Below are 20,617 nucleotides of genomic sequence, written 5' to 3' on the forward strand. Positions count from 1 at the left end.
AATAAACAAATACCATGCTAGAATTCTAGTCTAGGGCTTTTCAAGATGGTATTAACCATGTAAATTGGAGTTCTATATAAGAAGTTATCTACAGATGAAGATTTTATGATAAACTTCATTTAGAATTGGAAATTCAGTAATATATAGCTTTAAATATTTAAGATTAGTACTAACATGATGTTAAGATTTTTTTAAAATACAAGATGAAAGTTGGAAGATTACAAAATTAAAAATAAAAAGTAAAAAAAAAAAAAAAAAAAAAAAAAAAAACTTAAAATTAAAGTTAGAATTAATAATTAAAAGTTAAGTCAAAGTTCAAAAGTAACAAAATTTTAAGTTGAAAGTTAAAAATAAAATTTTAAAGGTTAAGGTTAAAAGGAATAGAAAAAAATTAAAAGGTCTGATGAATTTTTATTTTTTTATTTTTTTATTTTATCCTTAAAATGTAAAAATAGATGGAAAAATAAGAATTTAAGATTAATTTCCAATGTGAGATAAAAAATTCTTGAAATTATTAAATAACATTAATTAATGATAATGATAATGAGACAAATGAATAGTAATATAGCAATTTAGGTGCTAAAGGATGTGATTAGAAGGTAATTAAGGAAAAAAAACTTACTTAGAGTATGTCGAGTTGAAGGTAGCAGATCCCTTGCTGTTTGAAATTTTGCCAACATTCTCTTACAGCTCCTATACACTTGAAATTTGTTGTGGTTGATCCGAGGTTTGATGTCCGAGATATATGTTTTCAAAACAAGGTGACTTAAGCTGCCAAGGCAGCAGATCTCCTTCTACTTAAAAATTCACTAAAAATCAGTAAATAGTTTAAAATTGAAAAATATAATTTTTCCTAAAACCACACTTAGTAGATTTCCTTCTTTAATAAATTTCAGTACAAAAAATTAAGTAATTACTTAGTTACAATTTTTTAAAGCTGGTTGTTCAACATTGCTGAGGAAATAGATCCCTTTGCATTTAAAAATTCATTAAAAATTTGATATAGATCAAGAATTAGTGATTTAAATTTTTTAAGTAAACTAACCTTAAAGTGCATTCATTTCAATAATCCACATCAAAGTTGAGTTAGAGGTCACTGAGTTATAGATTTTTTAAGCCAATACTCCTACACTGCCATGGCAATAGACCTTTGCCATCTTGATAACTCTCCAAAAATTTGTCACAACTTCAATTCAAGCGTGCCTTATGCTGTTACAAAGCTAAGGATAATTAAAATCTGCTTAAAAAGTTTCAAAAAAAGAAAATAAAAAGAGATAGATTGAGCATGTTAAAACCAATGCCATGTAAGTTTAAAGAAGAAGATTTGCATTCACAAGATGAGGGGTCATTTTGCCATGGCTTTGCCACAAGAAGATGGAGAGAGAGAGAGAGGGAGCTTGGTCATCCAAGCCCTCTTAACTAGGTGGGAGGAGGTCCAAAAGTGGCGGACACATCTCTACCATCAAAATCGGAAAATTCCTAACCAAGATCATGGATCTTCAATAATTCTCAACCTAACTCCGATTTTAAGGCTAGAAATGCCTAGAACTCAAAAATTAATACCTTTTTGGTGAAACTAATACCACCAATGTCTCTAAAACATATTTTTATCCTAAGATCGTCTATTCACAAGCCCGAATCTGAGTTCTAAATCATAAGAACCAATTAATTTGCTACTTTAGTTGTAAATTTCAACTACAATTCTAATTCTAATTAGCCTACTTGGAATTCAGCAAGGATTCTTGCCATCAAAGCCTTCATAATCACCATTCTTCAATTTAAACTCCCTTAAATACGAACTCTTAGCAAATCCAAAGCCTAATTGAAAATTGGCCTTGAATTAATACGCTTGTGATGTTTTCCAATTTTTCTTTTTTTTTTCAACTTCAAGTAGTGATTAAATCACTATGAGAGGAGACTCCAACAAAAATTTAGCTTGTCTCCATCTTTTTAAGATCATCATTAGTTTAACAATTAGACTTTATATTTTTAATCTAATTAAATTATAAAATAAAATTTAAGCTTAAAATCTTGAAATCAATTAAGAAGATAGAGTAATTAGGTTTAGGAGACTTTCTACCTATAGTAAAATTAGAAATTAGCTTTTGGATTGAAAATTAAGATTGTGGATTAATTTAAGATATAATTCTTATTAATTAGAAGAAAATTCTACTAAAACTGTAGTTTTATCACTAAAAAAAAGATTTAAAGTAATTCAAGAAAAAAAAACATAGATCTTTTAAATTTACTACTTTTTTCTTTTGAGTTTTAAAATAGTGAATCAATCTACTAATTAGGAGTATCCATCTAATTAACAATCTAAAGATATGATTAAAGTCATAATTAAATAAAAAAATAATTTAAATCTATTAATTAGTTATATTAGTATTAAAAATAATAAAAATATATTAAACATTATAAAAAGAATTATAAATAACCATTGGAGCTTTTAACTCATACTATATATTCCACACTCATTTTGATGGTAAAAAGACATCAAGTGGTATTCTAAGTTTATATTAAGATTTTCTAGATATTTTTAAAAATAAATGTAGATATTCTTCTAAAGTGATGATTAAATAATTATTCAATTGATCTATAAGAAAGAATTCAACCACCATTTAGACCAATTTACAACTTTTTGTAAAATAAATTGACTACACTAAAAGAGTACATTGATAAGAACTTAGTTAAAAACTTCATATGCTATTCAAAATCTCCATTAAAAGCTCCTATATTATTTGTGAAGAAAATAGATGGATCTATACAGATGTACATAGACTATCAAGGACTTTATAAGATCATCATCAACAATAGGTATTCCTTACTTTTGATTTCAGGACTTTCTGATCAACTCAACCAAGCAAAGATCTACATAAAAATAGATCTACAAGGAGCATACAACTTGGTCCACATTAAAAAAAAAAATGAGTAAAAGACTGGTTCTAAACTAGATATGGATATTTCAAATATAGTGTTATACATTTTAGATTCATAATAGCACCAACCACTTTTCAACATCTCATAAAAGATATCTTCTGTGAGTTTTTTTGATGATTTTATTGCTTGTAAGTAGACAACAATGTAATCCATTCTAAAAATATAAAAGAATATGAACTTCATATTTGTCATGTGTTACAAAAACATAGAAGTATAGAAATATATCCAAAACTTAAAAAGCGTGTATTCTATACTACTCAAGTTGATTTCTTAAGATACATTATTTCTAATGAAGGCTTAATGATGGATCTTAAAAAGATTCAGTCTATCACGGATTGGAAGGTTCTAAAAATCGTCAAAGATTTATAATATTTTTTGGAATTTGCCAATTATTATTGAATCTTCATTAAGAACTTTTTTCAAGTTGTAGCTCTTCTTATATGCTTGACATATAAAGATAAATTTTAGTAGAAAAAAGAAATTGAAATATCTTTTGAAGCCTTAAAAATAATATTTATTTTTGCATCAATTTTATATCATATAAATTTTATTAAGGCATCTTTTATGGAAGTAAATGCATTGGATTTTGTTATGGATGTTATTTTATTAGAAATGGGAGCAAATGATAAACTCCATTTAGTTACTTTTTATTTCAAGAAATTATCAATAATTAAGAATAACTATAAGATCCATGACAAAGAGTTTCTTGTAATAACAAATATATTTCAAGAATGGCATCATTATCTAAAAAATACTTCTAGTGCATTTATTGTATATATGGATCACCAAAACCTCAAGTATTTTATCTCGACATGTATTTTGAATTGTTGGCAAGCTGATTGGAATATGTTGTTATCAAATTTTGATTTTAAGATTATCGATAGACCTAAATAATAATAAGATTTAATAGATTCTTTTTTTAGATATTCTTATCTTGGACCAAAAGAAAGAGATGTAGCTTCTAATCAATAAAGTATGATTTTCTTAAAGCTAGAGCATTTTTATTATCAAGCAATAAAATCGTCATTGACTATTGTTTCAATATTTATTAAGCAAATTCAATCAAGTATGTCTTTTGATCCTCTTATTCATGATACCAAAGATAATTCTTTTAAGTCTCATGATACTTCTAAGTTTGAATTTAAGAAAAATGTACTCTACTTTAAAAGATGATTATACATTCCAAAAGACAAAGCACAATTACGTGTTCTTTAAGCTTATCATGACTTTTCAACAGCAAGACATTTTGGATACAATAAGACTTTGGAACTAATATCTAAAGATTTTTAGAAGCCTCAAAAATAAAAGGCAGTCAAAGACTTTGTATAATCATATGATATTTATTCAAGATCTAAAACTTCTCATCATTGATCTTATAGACTTCTTCAACCATTACCTATTTTAAAACAACCATAGTCTCCTATTTCTATGGATTTTATCATCCATCTTCTATTCTTAAGTTCATATGATTCTAAATTTATATTAGTAGATTATTTTACAAAGATGGAATATTTTGTATCATGTATAATATCACTCACAAGTAAAAAAATGACTAAGCTTTTTCTTAATAATATCTATTGCTATCATGGATTATTCAAGGATATTATATCAACTAAAAAGATTCAATTTGTATTAAAATTTTGGAGAATCCTTTTTAAGATATTAAAGGTAGATATAAAGCTCTTTTTAACTTTTCATCCTTAAATTAATGGATAAACAAAATGAGTGAATCAAGTTCTAAAGTAGTATTTGAAGTATACCTTTAATTATTATCAAGATGATTAGACAAATTTTTAGTCTTTTGTAGAGTTTGCGTATAATAATTTGATATATTCTTGTATTCATAAAATAAATTTTTTTTCTAATTATGGTTATGATCAACAATTTAATACTTTTAACTTTTTAAAAATTGATAAGCTTGCAATAGAAGAATTGGTGAATTTTAAGCTCTTTCTTGATAATATCTATCGCTGTCGGGGTAGAGAGAGTTTGCCTCAAGAAAACGCTGGGCTTCTGGCTGTCACTAATTATTCAATCAAGCTTTAAAATAAGGGAAGCCCTAATTTTATATATAATTTTTTTCTTTTTGAGTAATTACACCAAATACACAATCTTCAAGTAACCCACAACTTCCAAAATATGATAAAATCTTCTAAATCCTTGTTTATTCTTATGTGGAGATTTTTCCGAACTTCAACACCTCATATCTCTTAATCCGATTGTCCAAACAAACTCTAATTTTACATGAGGTACTGATGTATTCTTATTAACTTCTACAAAAATTTTCAATTGCAAATTCATTGCAGATCTTGAGATATCTTGAAATCTCTAACAGTCGCTTCAAACCCTTGTCTTTATACATCCGCGTGCAATTTTCTTCATATCTCACAAAATATAAGCTCAAATGCCATGAAATTTATATGCATAGCTTCTTAATACAAAATTTTACATTCTCCAAAAAGTTTGAGCCAAAAATTCATCCGAAAACTCAAGTCATGGCTTCAACCATTACTACAAACAAACCCGCTTATTTACTGCTTTTGATTTGGAAGCGTCGCCTTCAACTCCTTACAACTCTTTCATATGAACTCCAAAAGCAATAATTCTTTCGTAAAAGACGTGGGCCTTCAAATTGCCGTTCCAATAGCACCTTTCTATCTTCAAAAGCTACTGTAAAACTCCTCGTACTCTCAAAAGAGTAACAGTATGTCTTAAATAAATACCTTAACTTCAAACGGTTATAACTTTTTCATCCTCACTCCAAATCCTCTAATTTTTGTACACAAATTGTTCTCCAAATCCTATACTTTACAATCCTAGCTTTTAATCTCCAAATGCCCTCGAAAGAGGAACCCTAATCCTTAATAAGGCCTCGGACAGCCTCCTTGAAGCCTATTGGGCATAGTATTCGACCAATAGGGATGAAGTTCTCCATTCCTTGCCTTCATCCGACCATGCCTTGCTTTCATCCCTTTCAATTCGCCTCCTACTAGTTTAGATTTTCATCCTTAGGTTTCCACCTTCTCCCAAGGCTTCATACTAAACATTTAGGTCCTATATATATATATATATATATATATATATTTTAATATCAAAATCAAAAGAAGTAAAGAAACAAAATAAAGTTTCTTATACCAAATCCTTTTAATTTAATCTACTAGCCACTCTAACACACATCTAGATTTATCAACATATAATATGTTTTAGCTAATTTTTACATACTGTAAGCATTTACAATACGACATCGCTATCATGGATTATTTAAAGATATTATATCAGATAAGGGAACTCAATTTGTATCAAGATTTTGGTGGACTCTTTTCAAGATTCTAAAAGTGGATATAAAACTATCTTCGACATCCCATCCCCAAATTGATGGACAAATAGAGCATATTAATCAAGTTTTGGAGCAGTATTTAAGGTGTACCATTAACTACCAACAAGATAATTGGACAACTCTTTTGCCATTGGCAGAGTTTGCTTACAATAACATGGTACATTCTTCTACAAAACAAACATCTTTCTTTACTAATTATGGTTATCATCCACGACTTGATACTTTTGACTTTTTAAAAGTTGATAATCTTGCTGTAAAAGATTTGACAATTCATTTGTCACAGCTACATGCAACGATGAAGATGTAGTTAAAAGAAGCTCAAGAACAAGAGAAAGGTTAATACGGATGTCTATCAAAAGGAACAACCACCATTCTACATGGGTGATAAGATATGGTTACTTCATCGCAATATCAAGACCACTCATTCTTGTGAGAAGTTGGACTATCGAAGGCTTGGATCATTTTCTATTTCTACTCAAATCAATTCAGTTGCATATCATTTACATCTACCAAAGTTAATGAAAATCCATCCACTATTCCACGTATCTCTTCTTGAACCATACAAGACAGTGGACATACCAAGAAGAACACAAGCTCCACCTCCTCTTATAGAAATGGACAATAATGAAGAGTTTGAAGTGGAAGAAGTCTTAGATTCAAGGGGGCGTCGAAATAAATTGGAATATCTTATATGATATTAGTGAATGCACATGGGAGCCAGTAAAAAATCTTACAAATATAACAAAGGTTGTGGAGGCTTTTCATTGACGACATCCATCAAAATTAAGATGAAAATCTTCCTTATAAAAGAAATAAGATCTAGCCAAGATAACATTCTACTTTCAATCCTTGTTTGTAGCTTCTTTATAGTTGTAATACTCAGGAGATGGAGAACCAACAACCAATTGATTCGACTCAAGAGCATCCATTTGCTAACTTACTAGATGAGACATTACGATTGTCACAACCTTTAAGACAACACAATCGAGATGAAGATCTTCAAGAACGACATATTCTTCCTCAAATAGATGGCAAGATACAACGCGTTTGGTATCACGACCTTAGAAGGGACTCTTGATGTTTGGTGATTTTACTAGAGGTAGGAACAACTCCTGATGGTTTTCCAAATATTTTATTCGAACAAAGTTATGAAGGCCTCAACAATGATCAAATAACTTGGTGGTCTTCCCGCCCTAGTATGGGACTCTACCGATGGTTGAGAGACCCTATCAATCATCTTCGAAGAGAACAAAGATCAAAGTATGTGGCGAATATAATTTGTCGCATCATAGATTTCCTCAACATATGATTACCGCTCCTAGTGGAACTCGTCCTTAGAAGGGGGGATAATGTCACGAACATACACATATAAGCCAATAATTACATGTATAAATAGATATAAGTAAGTAAAAGTAGGTAAAAATAAGTTAATTCTATAGTATTTACTATGAAAGCTTCCTAAAAGCTTCATAGATGCTGCTTTGATTTTTATAGGTGTCTTGATTGACTTTTTGGATTAGAAATGTGGTCAACAAGTTGGTCATGTACCACACATGTTGTTAACTTGAAGACCAAGCTAACTATGTGGCCCACACATAGAAAAACTTGCCTTGTAAGTCAATGTATGTGACCTACACACATTGGAGGTCCTATAGAACGTCGCCATGTAGCCTCTAGTTCGATAGTATATATAGAGACAAGAGGGAAGCCTTCTTCCCTCTTGTCAATTCTTTTCTTGTTTCTAATCAGGAGACTCTCATGCAGCAAGACTCGAAAATCATCGGCTATCGCGTCCGGTTGCAGCAACACATCAATACTTTAGAGAAGAGTCTAATGCTTGTAGCAAGAATGATTGCAGCTTGATTGATGCTGCAGGAATGATTTTGGAGGATCACTGAGTGTATCATACAGTGTCCCAGTCCAAACAGGGCTCAGTGCTTGGAGGAGAAGGAACGAATGTGGAGGAGTAATCCAGGACAACAGAATGACTGACTCTCATTCATCCCCCTTCATAAATAGTATTGTCAAATACGATGAGAGTGTTCATTTCCAGCCTGAGTTTTGTATTCAGTTTATGATTTTTATATAATACAATGGCTCACGTACCTGTTAGTCGCAAAATAGAAGGTTGCTCAGTTGAAATATGCCCAATACGAGCTACACCAAGCTCTTTTTGTTCAAAATAGTGACATTTATGCTTACTTCAAAAGAAATCTGATTCTAAAAGGGAGTACCTCTAATTCAAACCTCCATTTTTTACTTATGCTCAAGAATTATACAGTGGTTCTACTTTTAGTGGATAACTTATTTGTCAATAGAGACAATCAGCGTGAAATTGACAAAATGAAGTTTATGCTCAAAGTAGAATTTGAAATATCTAGGTTTTGGAAGGATGGCACTTTATCTAGCAGTAGAATTATTGTACGTAGACTAAGGTGATTTTGTTCACTAATGTGGTTATCTATTGAATCTTCTAAAAAAATATGATATGAAAAACTAAAATCTGTTCAAATTTTTGATGAGTCCAAGTATTCAATTACAAGCAGGGATGAAATCTCTTCTCATTATTCTTAAGTTACACAAAAGCATAACTGGCAACTTAACTTGAGCTACAAATACAAGGCTTGACTTGATATTTGCAATAGGATGTTTTAGTAAGTATCTCACTTGACCACAAGAAACGAATATAAAAGTTGTAAGAAACATATTTTGATATATTAAGGGGACTTTCAATTATGCTTTATTCTATAAATACAGAGATGTAAAAACTTTAACCTCCTATTTAGATATTAATTTTATAAACCTAATCTTTACAAAAGTAGCTATAAACATCGTGCATCTACGGTGCTTATCTACAAAAGTAAAAATGAGTGAAGAACAATCCACATAATTGAAAAGTAACAATTGAAACTGCATCAAGTTAGTTCACAATCTAATTCTTCATGTACACATAAATCAAACAAAATTCAAACATCACTTTATTTTATAGACAAAGACTTTGTCAAAAAGTAAAAAATATCTTTAATCAAGAAATACAAATTCCTACATAAAGAAGTCATAGATTTTTTTTTTTTTTTTGTCTTTTGGAGAAATTATTCAAGAGATTGTTCTTTTAGATGTAACAATTAAAGATCATAAAATTATTGTAATATTTAATATGATAAGATCTTCCTCCAATCTAAATATTTTAAAAACATTGTCATTAAAAAAAATATAATCCTTAAATAGATTGGATTTCTTATAATCTTAATTCTTTTTACAGTTTAATCTAAAATTTCATTAGTGAAGTAGAAATAAATAATTCTAATATATCCAAATCCTTACTAATGTGTACAAGAGCTTTGATGCATGTACAAAAGAAGGATCATCTTTTGCTATATATGCCATATCTATTTTTGATGGTAAAAAGACATCAAGTGGTATTTGAAGCCAATATTAAGATTTTCAAGTTATTTTTAATAAAAAATACAGATATTCTTCCAAAGTATTGATTCTATGATTATTCAATTGATCTACAAGAAAGAGTTCAACCACCATTTGGACCAATTTACAATTTAATATAAAATAAACTAACTGCATTAAAAAAGTGTATTGATGAGAACTTGGCTAAGAATTTCATATGCCATTCAAAATCTCTAGTAAGTGCATTTATTGTGTACACGAATCACCAAAACCTCAAGTATTTTATCTCGATACGTATTTTGAAATGTTGGCAAGCTGATTGGAATATGTTGTTATCAAATTTTGATTTTAAGATTACCTATAGACCTAAATAATAACAAGGTTTAAAAGATGTCTTTTTAAGATAGTCTTATCTTGTACCAAAAGAAAGAGATGTAGCTTTTAATCAATAAAGTATAGTTTTCTTAAAGTTGGAGCATTTTTATCTTCAAGCAATAAAATCAACATTGATTATTGATTCAATATTTATTAAGCAAATTCAATCAAGTATGTCTTTTGATCCTCTTATTCATGATACCAAGGATAATTCTTTTAAGTCTCATGATACTTCTAAGTTTGAATTTAAGAATAATGTACTCTACTTTAAAAGATGATTATACATTCCAAAAGGCAAAGCACAATTACGTGTTCTTTAAGCTCGTCATGACTTTTCAACAGCAAGACATTTTGGATACAATAAGACTTTGGAGCTAATATCTAAAGATTTTTAGAAGCCTCAAAAATAAAAGGCAGTTAAAGACTTTGTATAATCATATGATATTTGTTCAAGATCTAAAACTCCTCGTCATTGATCTTATAGACTTCTTCAACCATTACCTATTTTGAAACAACCATAGTCTCCTATTTCTATGGATTTTATCATCCATCTTCTATTCTTAAGTTCATATGATTCTAAATTTATATTAGTAAATTTTTTTACAAAGATGGCATATTTTGTATCATGTACAATATCACTCATAAGTAAAAAAATGACTAAACTTTTTCTTAACCATATCTATTGCTATCATGGATTATTCAAGGATATTATATCAACTAAAAAGATTCAATTTATATTAAAATTTTGGAGAATTCTTTTTAAGATATTAAAGGTAGATATAAAGCTCTTTTTGGCTTTTCATCCTTAAATTGATGGGTAAACAAAATGAGTGAATTAAGTTCTAAAGTAGTATTTGAAGTATACCATTAATTATTATCAAGTTGATTAGATAAATTTTTCGTCTTTTGCAAAGTTTTGTATAATAATTTGATACATTCTTTTATTCATAAAATAACTTTTTTTTCTAATTATGGTTATGATCTTTAATTTAATACTTTTGATATTTTAAAAATTGATAAGCTTGCAATAGAAGATTTGGTGAATTGTTTGTTAAAACTACATGCAAAAATGAAGGCACAATTATAAGAAGTATAAGAAAGACAAAAGATCAATGTGGATGCATATTACAAGGATCAACTACAATTTAAAGGTAATCATAAGATATAACTACTTCATCGTAACATCAAGACTACTCATTTTGTGACAAATTAAAATATTATAGGCTTAGACCTTTTCTTATAAGTAAACAAGCCAATCTTGTTGCTTATTGATTTTAGCTATCAAAGTCTATGAAGATCCATCTTGTATTCCATGTATCTCTTCTCGAGCCATAAAAGACAATAAATATCTCAAGAACAAGACAAATGCCACCTCGTCCTACAAAAATAGATAATAGTCAAGAATTTGAGGTACAAGAAGTCTTAGATTTAAGGTAGCACTAAAATAGGTTAGAATATCTTATTGATTGATATAGATATGAAATTACTGAATATATATAAGAGCGACTATAGAATCTTACAAATGTACTAAAGAAGGTTGAGATTTTTCATTAATGACATTTATCAAAATGAAGATGAAGAATAACAAATCTTTGCTATAAAAAAAAAACAAGATCAAGAAAAAATAGCATTCTATTTTTAATTTTTATTTGGTACTTTTGTGTATTTGTGATGCTAAAAAGATGGAAGATTAATAATTAGTAGATTCAACTCAAGAGCTATTACTTGCTAACTTATTAGATGAAATATTGTAATTGTAACAACCTTCAAGATAACATAATCAAAATGAAGTTCTTCAAGAATAACACCTCTTTTCTTGAGTAGATGGCAAGATATAATATGTTTGATATCACAACCTTAGAAGAGACTCTTGATATTTGGTGATTTTATTAGAGGTTGGAACAATTGCTCATGTTATTTTAAATATTTTATTTTAAAAATATTATAAAGGCTTCAAAAATGATCAAATAATAGGATGGTCTTACCACTCTAATATAAGACACTATTGATGGCTTAGAAGACCTATCAACCATCTTTGAAAAGAACAAAGATCAAAGTATGGAGTAAATGTAATTTGCCACATCTTGGACTTTTTCAACATATGATGACCACTCCTCATAGAACTTGTCTCTAGAAGGGAAGGTAATGTCATACACATACATATTTATTATAATATTTATCTATATTATTAAGTAGAAATAGGTAAAAATAATTTTATTTTATAATATTTTTTAAAAAAGATTTTAAAAAGCTTTATAGATATTGCTTTGATTTTATATGTGTTTGTAATTGATTAGTAGGATAGAAGCTTGGTCAATAAGTTAATCACCTGTTGGTAGCTAACACAATAAGCTAATCATATGGTGTACATATAGAAAACTTACCTTGTAAGTTAAGAGACATATCTTGCAAAGTCAATACATTTTAGAGGTCTTATAGAATATTTTTATATAACTCCTAGTTAAGAGTATATATTGAGGCAAGAGTATAGCATTCTTCACTCTTGTTAATGCCTTCCTAGTCTTTAGTCTTGTTTTAAGACTTTCTAATCTTCTTATCTTTGACAATAGATATTCTAGTTTAATACTATATCATCTTTGAGTGAGTTTTTAATCTTTTTGAGTGTCACAAGGGTGTATTGACATTTTAGTTCCTTGAGATTTATGTCCTTGACAATAATACTTAATAAAGATTCTATTCTCTCCTCAGATTACTCACCTTATTTTACAATAGATGTATATTTAGGACCTTAATATTACAAAGTCTTTGTATTATAAGATTCAAGAGCCTCAACTTGTTTTATAGACAAAGACTTTGTTAAAAAATAAGAAATATCTTTATTCAAGAAAACTAAACTTGTACATGTAGAAGTTAAAGATGATTGTTTGTTGTCTTTTGGAGATAATATCTATGAAACTATTCCTTTCAATGTAATAATTAAAGAACATAATAGCATAGTAATATTTGATATGATAAGATCTTCTTTTAATTTAGTTATTTGTAAATTATCATGTATAAAAAAATATAATCCTCAAATATATTAGATTTTTTCTAATCTTAAATTTTTTGGTAATTTAATAAAAAATCTTATTAGTCAAGTAGAAATATATAATTCTAATACATCAAAATCTTTACTAGTAGCTACGAGAGCTTTTTTGCATGCCACAAAAAAAATGATCATTTTTTGCTATATGTACACCACACCTTTTTTTGATAGTAGGAAGATATTTAGTAGTATTCCTAACCAATATCAAGATTTCTAGGATATTTTTGAAAAAAAGAATGTAAATATTTTTTTAAAGCATTGACATTAGGGATGTTAAATGATTTTCGAGAATGAGCTAAACCACCATTTGGATCAATCTATAGCTTATTGTAAAATGGGATGGTTGTACTAAAGGAATATATTGATGAAAAATTGCCTAAAAACTTCAAATGTTATTTAAAATCTCTAACAAGAGCTCTTATCTTATTTATGAAGAATAATGATGGATCTCTATAGATGTATGTAGACTATTGAGGACTTAATAAGATCACCATTTAAAATAGTTATTCACTATTTTTGATTTTAAGACTTTTTTATCAATTCAATCAAACAAAGATCTATACAAAAATAGATCTATAAGGAACATTCAACCTGGTCTATGTAAAAAAAGAAAAAGATGTATAAATGACTACTTTTTGAACTAGAAATGATAATTTTGAATATAATGTCATGCCTTTTGGACTCATTAATATACCAATCACTTTTCAACATCTTATAAATGATATTTTTTGTAATTTCTTTAATAATTTTGTTGTTTGTTATTTAAGTAATATTTTAATCTACTTAAATAATAAAAAAGATCATAAATTTTATATATATTGTATATTATAAAAACTTAGAGATGTAAGATTATATGCTAAGATAGAAAAAAAGTGTATATTCTATATTACTTAAGTTGACTTCTTAGGATATATTATTTTCAATGAAGAACTAATGATAGATCTGAAGAAGGTCTAGATTATATAAATTGATAGATTCCAAGAATTATAAAACATGTACAATACTTTTTGAACTTTGTTAATTACTACCAAATATTTATTATTATTTTTTTAAAATTACAACTCTTCTTACACATTTGACTTGTGAAAACAAACTTGAATGAAGAAAAGGAGCCAAAGCATTGTTTTATGCTTTGAAGAAGGAATTTATTTTTGCACCAATTGTATATAATGTCAAATTTTTCAAGGCATTTTTCATAAAAAAAATACATTAGACTCTGCTTTAGGTGTCGTAATGTCACAAATAAGAGCACATGACATATTCCATCCAATAGCCTTTTATTTTAAGTAACTTTTAGCAATGGAAATCAATTACAAAATCCATAATAAAAAGCCTCTTGAAATTATGGATTCTTTTTAGAACTGATATCATTATCTAAAAAGTATTTTTAATCTAGTCACCATATATATGGATCATAAGAACTTCAAGTATTTTATGTCAATATAGATATTGAATTATTACAAGGTTCATTAGAGCATGTTATTATCATGATTTGACTTTAAGATCATGTATCAACTTAAAAAACAACAAGATTTATTAAATTTTCTTTCTTTAAATTCTTATTTTGTACCAAAAGAAGGAAATGTTGCTTTTGATCAATAAAGAATGGTAGTCTTAAAGCCCACATAATTTCATCTCTAAGTGATAAAATCAACATTATCAGTTGATTCAACTTTTATTAAGCAAATTTAATCAAATATATCTTCAAATTCTCTTATTCATGATATCAAGAATATTTCTTCTAAGTTTCATGATACTTCTAAGTTTGAGCTCAAAAACAACCTATTCTATTTTGAAGTTCACTTATATGTTCTAAAAAGAAAAGCAAATTTATATGTTCTTGAAGTACGTCACAACTTTCTAGTGGCAAGATATTTTGGATACAATAAGACTTTAGAGCTTATATCTAGATATTTTTGGTAGTCACTATAAGTCATCAAATTGACTCACTTATTGTTTTAGGATAAAAATGTGCATTTAAAATGCTTTTAATCACAAGATATAGTAATTATTGTAGAAATCCTTAGAGAAATAGAAATTAGAATGTTAGTTGTGGAAATGGAGTCTTAGTAAGGCTTAAAGACAATGATCTCTGTTGGTTTAGTATTTTTATTTAATATTGAATAATAAGGATTATTTATTAAGACCAATATTTATATTGGTCTTTTTTATATATATACTACTTATAAAAACTATAAATTTTAGTAGTTAGAAGAAGCATGAGAAAGAACCTCATGAAATTTTAGTTATTGGTATAAAAAATATGATTTATAGTAGATTTAAATTGATTTTTATTATTATCAAAAATCACCAAGGTAGAAAAATTTAGCCTTAGATAGATATTACCGTTATAGAAATATTATAAAAATTTTCAGAATTTATTTAGAATTTATTTAGAATTCTTTAAGAATTTTTAGAGCAATTTTTAAGATCTTCGTAATAATGAATTTAATCACTTTTGGGAGCCTTTATGAAGAAATGAAATAAGATTTGAAGGCCTCACATGGGTTTTAAGGCCAATTGGATGTTTTTGAACACCATGGTGAGGTTAAAATTACAAAAATTTTGGTCCTTCTAGTAGAAAATAGGAGGATCAGCAGCTAGTGTAGTCCTTGTAGGAAAGGGAGTGCACAAGTTCCATGTGGGTTGTAGGACCTTGAAGGTAGTTAGGAGGATATGACTAAGGCCTCGTGGCCTTGCTAAAAGATCCTTATACATTACATGTGAGCCTTAGTGAGGCTTGAACCCTTGATCTATGAGTAAGTTACCTTTGAGGTAAAATATTTTTACTTCACTTTTCAATTATTTATTTCATATCTTTAAAACTTCATAACTTACTTATCGTAATTTGGATTCACATGTTTTTTAAGTCATTGGAAAGAAAATAAAATAAGATATCTAATAATATACTTTTTAACTTTTTTTACTTTTATTTTTACTAAGTGAAAACACAGTGAACAAATTGAGACTTAGTTTTGAGTGTTGTATCTATTTCGTGTCATTTATTTCAATTGCTTTGTCGCTGTTCTTCTTTTGTTCTTGATATTTGCTTACTGTACTTTATAGCACCAATTACAAGAAACTCTTAATTGAGGTCACTTTGTAACTTGGGTTGAGGAGTGAAAATTTACACTCATAGTCACAAATGTGGAAGATTGTAAAAGACTTTGTACAGCCATGTGACATATATTGAAGTTCAAAAACTCTTTGTCATTGATCCTATGAACTTTTATAATTATTATCTATATTAAAATAATTACAAACTTTTATTTCTATGAATTTTATTACAAATCTTTTAAATTCAAGTTTATATGACTTTATATTTGTGATTGTAGATTACTTCACCAAAATGATATATTATATATCATGCCAAAATCTATTTCAGGTGAAAAAACAACTAAGCTTTTTTTTAACAACATTTATTGCTATCATGGATTGCCAAAAGATATTATATCAAATAAAGAGATACAATTTGTATCAAGATTTTGAAGAACTCTTTTTAAGATTCAAAAGATGGATATTAAACTATCTTCATCTTTTTACCTTCAAATTGATGGATATTAAACTATCTTCATCTTTTTATCCTCAAATTGATGGATAAACAGAACAAATAAATCAAGTTTTGGAGCAATATTTAAGGTATACTATTAACTATTATCAAGATCACTGAATAATTCTTTTATCATTGGTAAAGTTTGCATACAATAATTTAATACATTCTTCTATTTAAAAAATATTTTTTTTTACTAATTATAGTTTTGATCCATAATTTAATAATCTTAATTTTTTAAAAGTTGATAATCTTGCAACAAAAGATTTGGCAAATTATTTCTTAGAGCTACATGTAATAACAAAGGTGTAGTTGAAAGAAGCTCAAGAACCACAAAAACAAATAATGCAAATATTTATTATAAGAAACAATCACAATTTAATATGGATTATAAGATATGGTTAATTTGTCACAATATTAGGACTACTTTTTTTTGTGACAATTTAGACTATCAAAGGCTTGGATCTTTTTTTATTTGTGAATAAATCAATCTAGTTGTTTATTTATTATATTTATTGGAGTCTATAATGATCCATCTTATATTAGGCATGTCTCTTTTTGAGCCATATAAGGCAATGAATATCTTGAAAAGAAGACAAATGCCTCTTCTTTCTATAAAATATACACAATAAACAAGAGCTTGAGGTAGAAGAAGTCTTAGATTCAAGGTAGCTTTGAAATAGATTAGAATATCTTATTCAGTAGTACGGATATGATATTAGTGAATGAATATGGGAGCTAGCAAAAAATCTTACAAATGTAGTAAAGAATGTTGAGGCTTTTCACTAACAACATCCATCAAAATCAAAATGAAGAATAATAAATCTTTGTTATAAAAGAAACAAGCTACATAGAAGATATCATTCTACCTTTCATCCTTATTTGTAGCTTTTGTATATTTGTGGCTGGAAGGAGATGGGGAACCAACAACCAACACATTCAATTTAAGAATTATTTTTTGTTGAGTTATCAAATGAGACATTGTAATTGTAATAACCTTCAAGATGACATAATTGAAATGAAGATCTTCAAGAACAATATGTTATTTCTTGAATACATGGCAAGATACAACATGTTTGATATGATGACCTTTGAAGAGATTTTTAATGTTTGGTGATTTTATTAGAAGTAGAAATAACTTCCAATGGTATTTTAAATGTTTTATTTGAAGGAAGTTATAAAGGCCTTAACTTTGATCAAATAATATGGTCATTTTTTTGCCTTAGTATAGGACGCTTTCAATGGTTAAGAGGACTTATCAACCATCTTTGAAGAGAACAAAGATCAAGATATGAGATAAATATAATTTACCGTTGTCAAGATAGAGAAAATTTGCCTCAAGAAAGAATTAGGTTCTTAGCTACTACTAATTGCTCAATCAAGTCTTAAGATAAGAAAGACCATATATATATATATATATATATATATATATATACTTTTAGGAGAAATTATACCAAATATATAAGTATTAAGTTTCCAAAAATATCCAAAATATAATTAAAAAACTCTAAATCCTTATATATCTTCATGGGATTTTAATTCCAAATTTGAACAACTCATATCTTCAAATCACATTGTTCAAGCACACTACAATTTTACATGAAGTACTAATGTACTTTTAACAACTATTACAACTAATTTCAACTGCAAATTCATTGTGGAACTTAGGATATCACCAAAATCCTAATAGTAGCTTCAAATCCTAATATTTATATATTTATTTGTAATTTTTTTTATATTTGATAAATTAAGCACTTAAATACTCCAAATTTTATTTGTATAGTTTTTTAATACAATAATCTACCTTTTCTAAAAGGTTTGAGCCAAAAAAATACCCAGAAACTTAAAATATAGCTCCAACCATTACTATGAACAAAATCACTTACTTATTGCTTTTAATTTGAATGCATTGACTTTAATTTTCTACAACTTCTACCTCCAAACTCCAAATTCATCAAATAGTATATGAAAAGTATAATAAACAAAATGCTCTTTTCAACCTTAGTCACCAAGTCTTTTTTGCTCTCTGTAAACGTATGTTATGTCCCAAAGAGTGAGAATAGGTATGAAATTGACACCTTAACTTTGAGTGCCAATAACTCCTTCATAAAAACTCCAAATTATACAAAATTTGTATCCAATCCATATCCAAAAATCTAAATTTAGTGACTTTAGCCTCTAAAGCTCAAATGACTTCAAAAGAGAAATCCTAATCCCTAATAAGGCCTCAAGCAACCTCCTTGAAGCCCATTGGACATCGCCTTTGATCAATAAGAAAGAAGATCTCCATTCCTTGTCTTCATTGGAACACGCCTTGATTTCATCCATTTTAATACTATAAGTAATTATAATATGACACTGCATCTTCGATTTTTTCAACATATGATAACTACTCGCAGAACTTGTCCCTAGAAGGAGAGATAATGATACAAACATATATATTTATTTTAATAGTTATCTATATAATTAAATGAAAGTACATAAAAATAAATTAATTTCAGAATGTCTTCTAAAAAAGCTTCTTAGAAGCTTCATAGATATTGGTTTAACTTTATACGTGTTTGTAGTTAATTGATAGGCTAAAAACTCAATCGAAAAATTAACCATGTGATACATATATTAATAGCTTGTAGAACAATCTAACTATGTGGCACACATATAAATAACTTGCCTTGCAAATTAAATCATGTATCTAGCAAAGTCAACATGTATTAGAGGTCTTATAGAATATTGCAATGTAGTTGTTAATTAGAGAGTATATATGGAAGCAAGAGTGAAGCCTTCTTTACTCTTATCAATGCCTTTCTAGTCTTTAGTCTTGTTTCAACACTTTCTAGTCTTCTTATCTTTGAAAATAGCCATTTTAGTTTAATAAATTATCATCTTTGAATAATATTTTAGTCTTTTTGAATGACATAAGAGTGTATTTAAATATTTTTTCTTTAAGATTCATGTCCTTCACACTAAGTGCCTTCCAACATATAATCCTATTGTAAGATATTGATCTCCAATGATTGCCATGCTAAAACCATCAATACTCCACTAAAAAGACTTAACTCAAGTCATCAATGCCCTCTCTCTTACCATTTCTACTAGCACAAAATAAGCAAGTGCCTCCTATTTGATTTGCTTGGCATCCATGATATTATCTAAAACTCAATAATCAATAAGATTGCTAAAACAACCTCAATTGATTATGCATATTTCAACGATAGAGATAAATAGTAACTCCACCTCTATTGCCACCTCTAATTCATAAATAATATAGTTTATAGCATCTTAAAGTCTAAGCTTGCATACTTAATCTAAGCTGATTTTTATTGGACTCTACCACTTTCTTCAATCAAACAATCTTCACTCTTGCAAGTTAATACAAGCTGAAGCAGCAATAAACCTAACATAGTTCCAATGTCCTGATGTAATATGATTAATGAATAAAAGAGAGAAAACAAATTATATTATAGAAGATCTTATTTTAAAATATTAGATCAAATTATCTTTGAAACATAAATAATAGTTGAAAAGATAATAAAATAAAAGGGTGTGAATATTACCTTTTTATAAAATAAGCATCTACTTATTTTGTAGGGCCATAAATAAGGAAAAAAAAGTAGATTGGAAAATTAAATAATATAAGAATGTTAAGAAAGAATTAAGAATAGATTCTAGAAAAATTTATTTTAAGAAGCCAAGAACTAATACCTAAAGAGGATTGGTTGTCAATTTTGGTCAAAATCAGACCCCAAGGTACAAAACCATATATCCATGGTGATTCTTAGGCTCTTTGATAGATCAAAGAATAGAATTTGAAATTAGACTTGAGAAGAGATATTTAGGCATTAGTTTCATATCAATTGAATCAATATCAAGTTTTAGAAGAATTTCCAAAGTTAGTAATATTCTCAATCACTTTAGATTTTGAGAAATAAAAATATGTTTAGGAATTTGAGGATTTCTTGAGTTTTGT

This window comes from Physcomitrium patens, chromosome 7 (genome assembly GCF_059467195.1).
Source record: "Physcomitrium patens ecotype Gransden chromosome 7, ASM5946719v1, whole genome shotgun sequence".
In the NCBI taxonomy this organism is placed as follows: Eukaryota; Viridiplantae; Streptophyta; class Bryopsida; order Funariales; family Funariaceae; genus Physcomitrium; species Physcomitrium patens.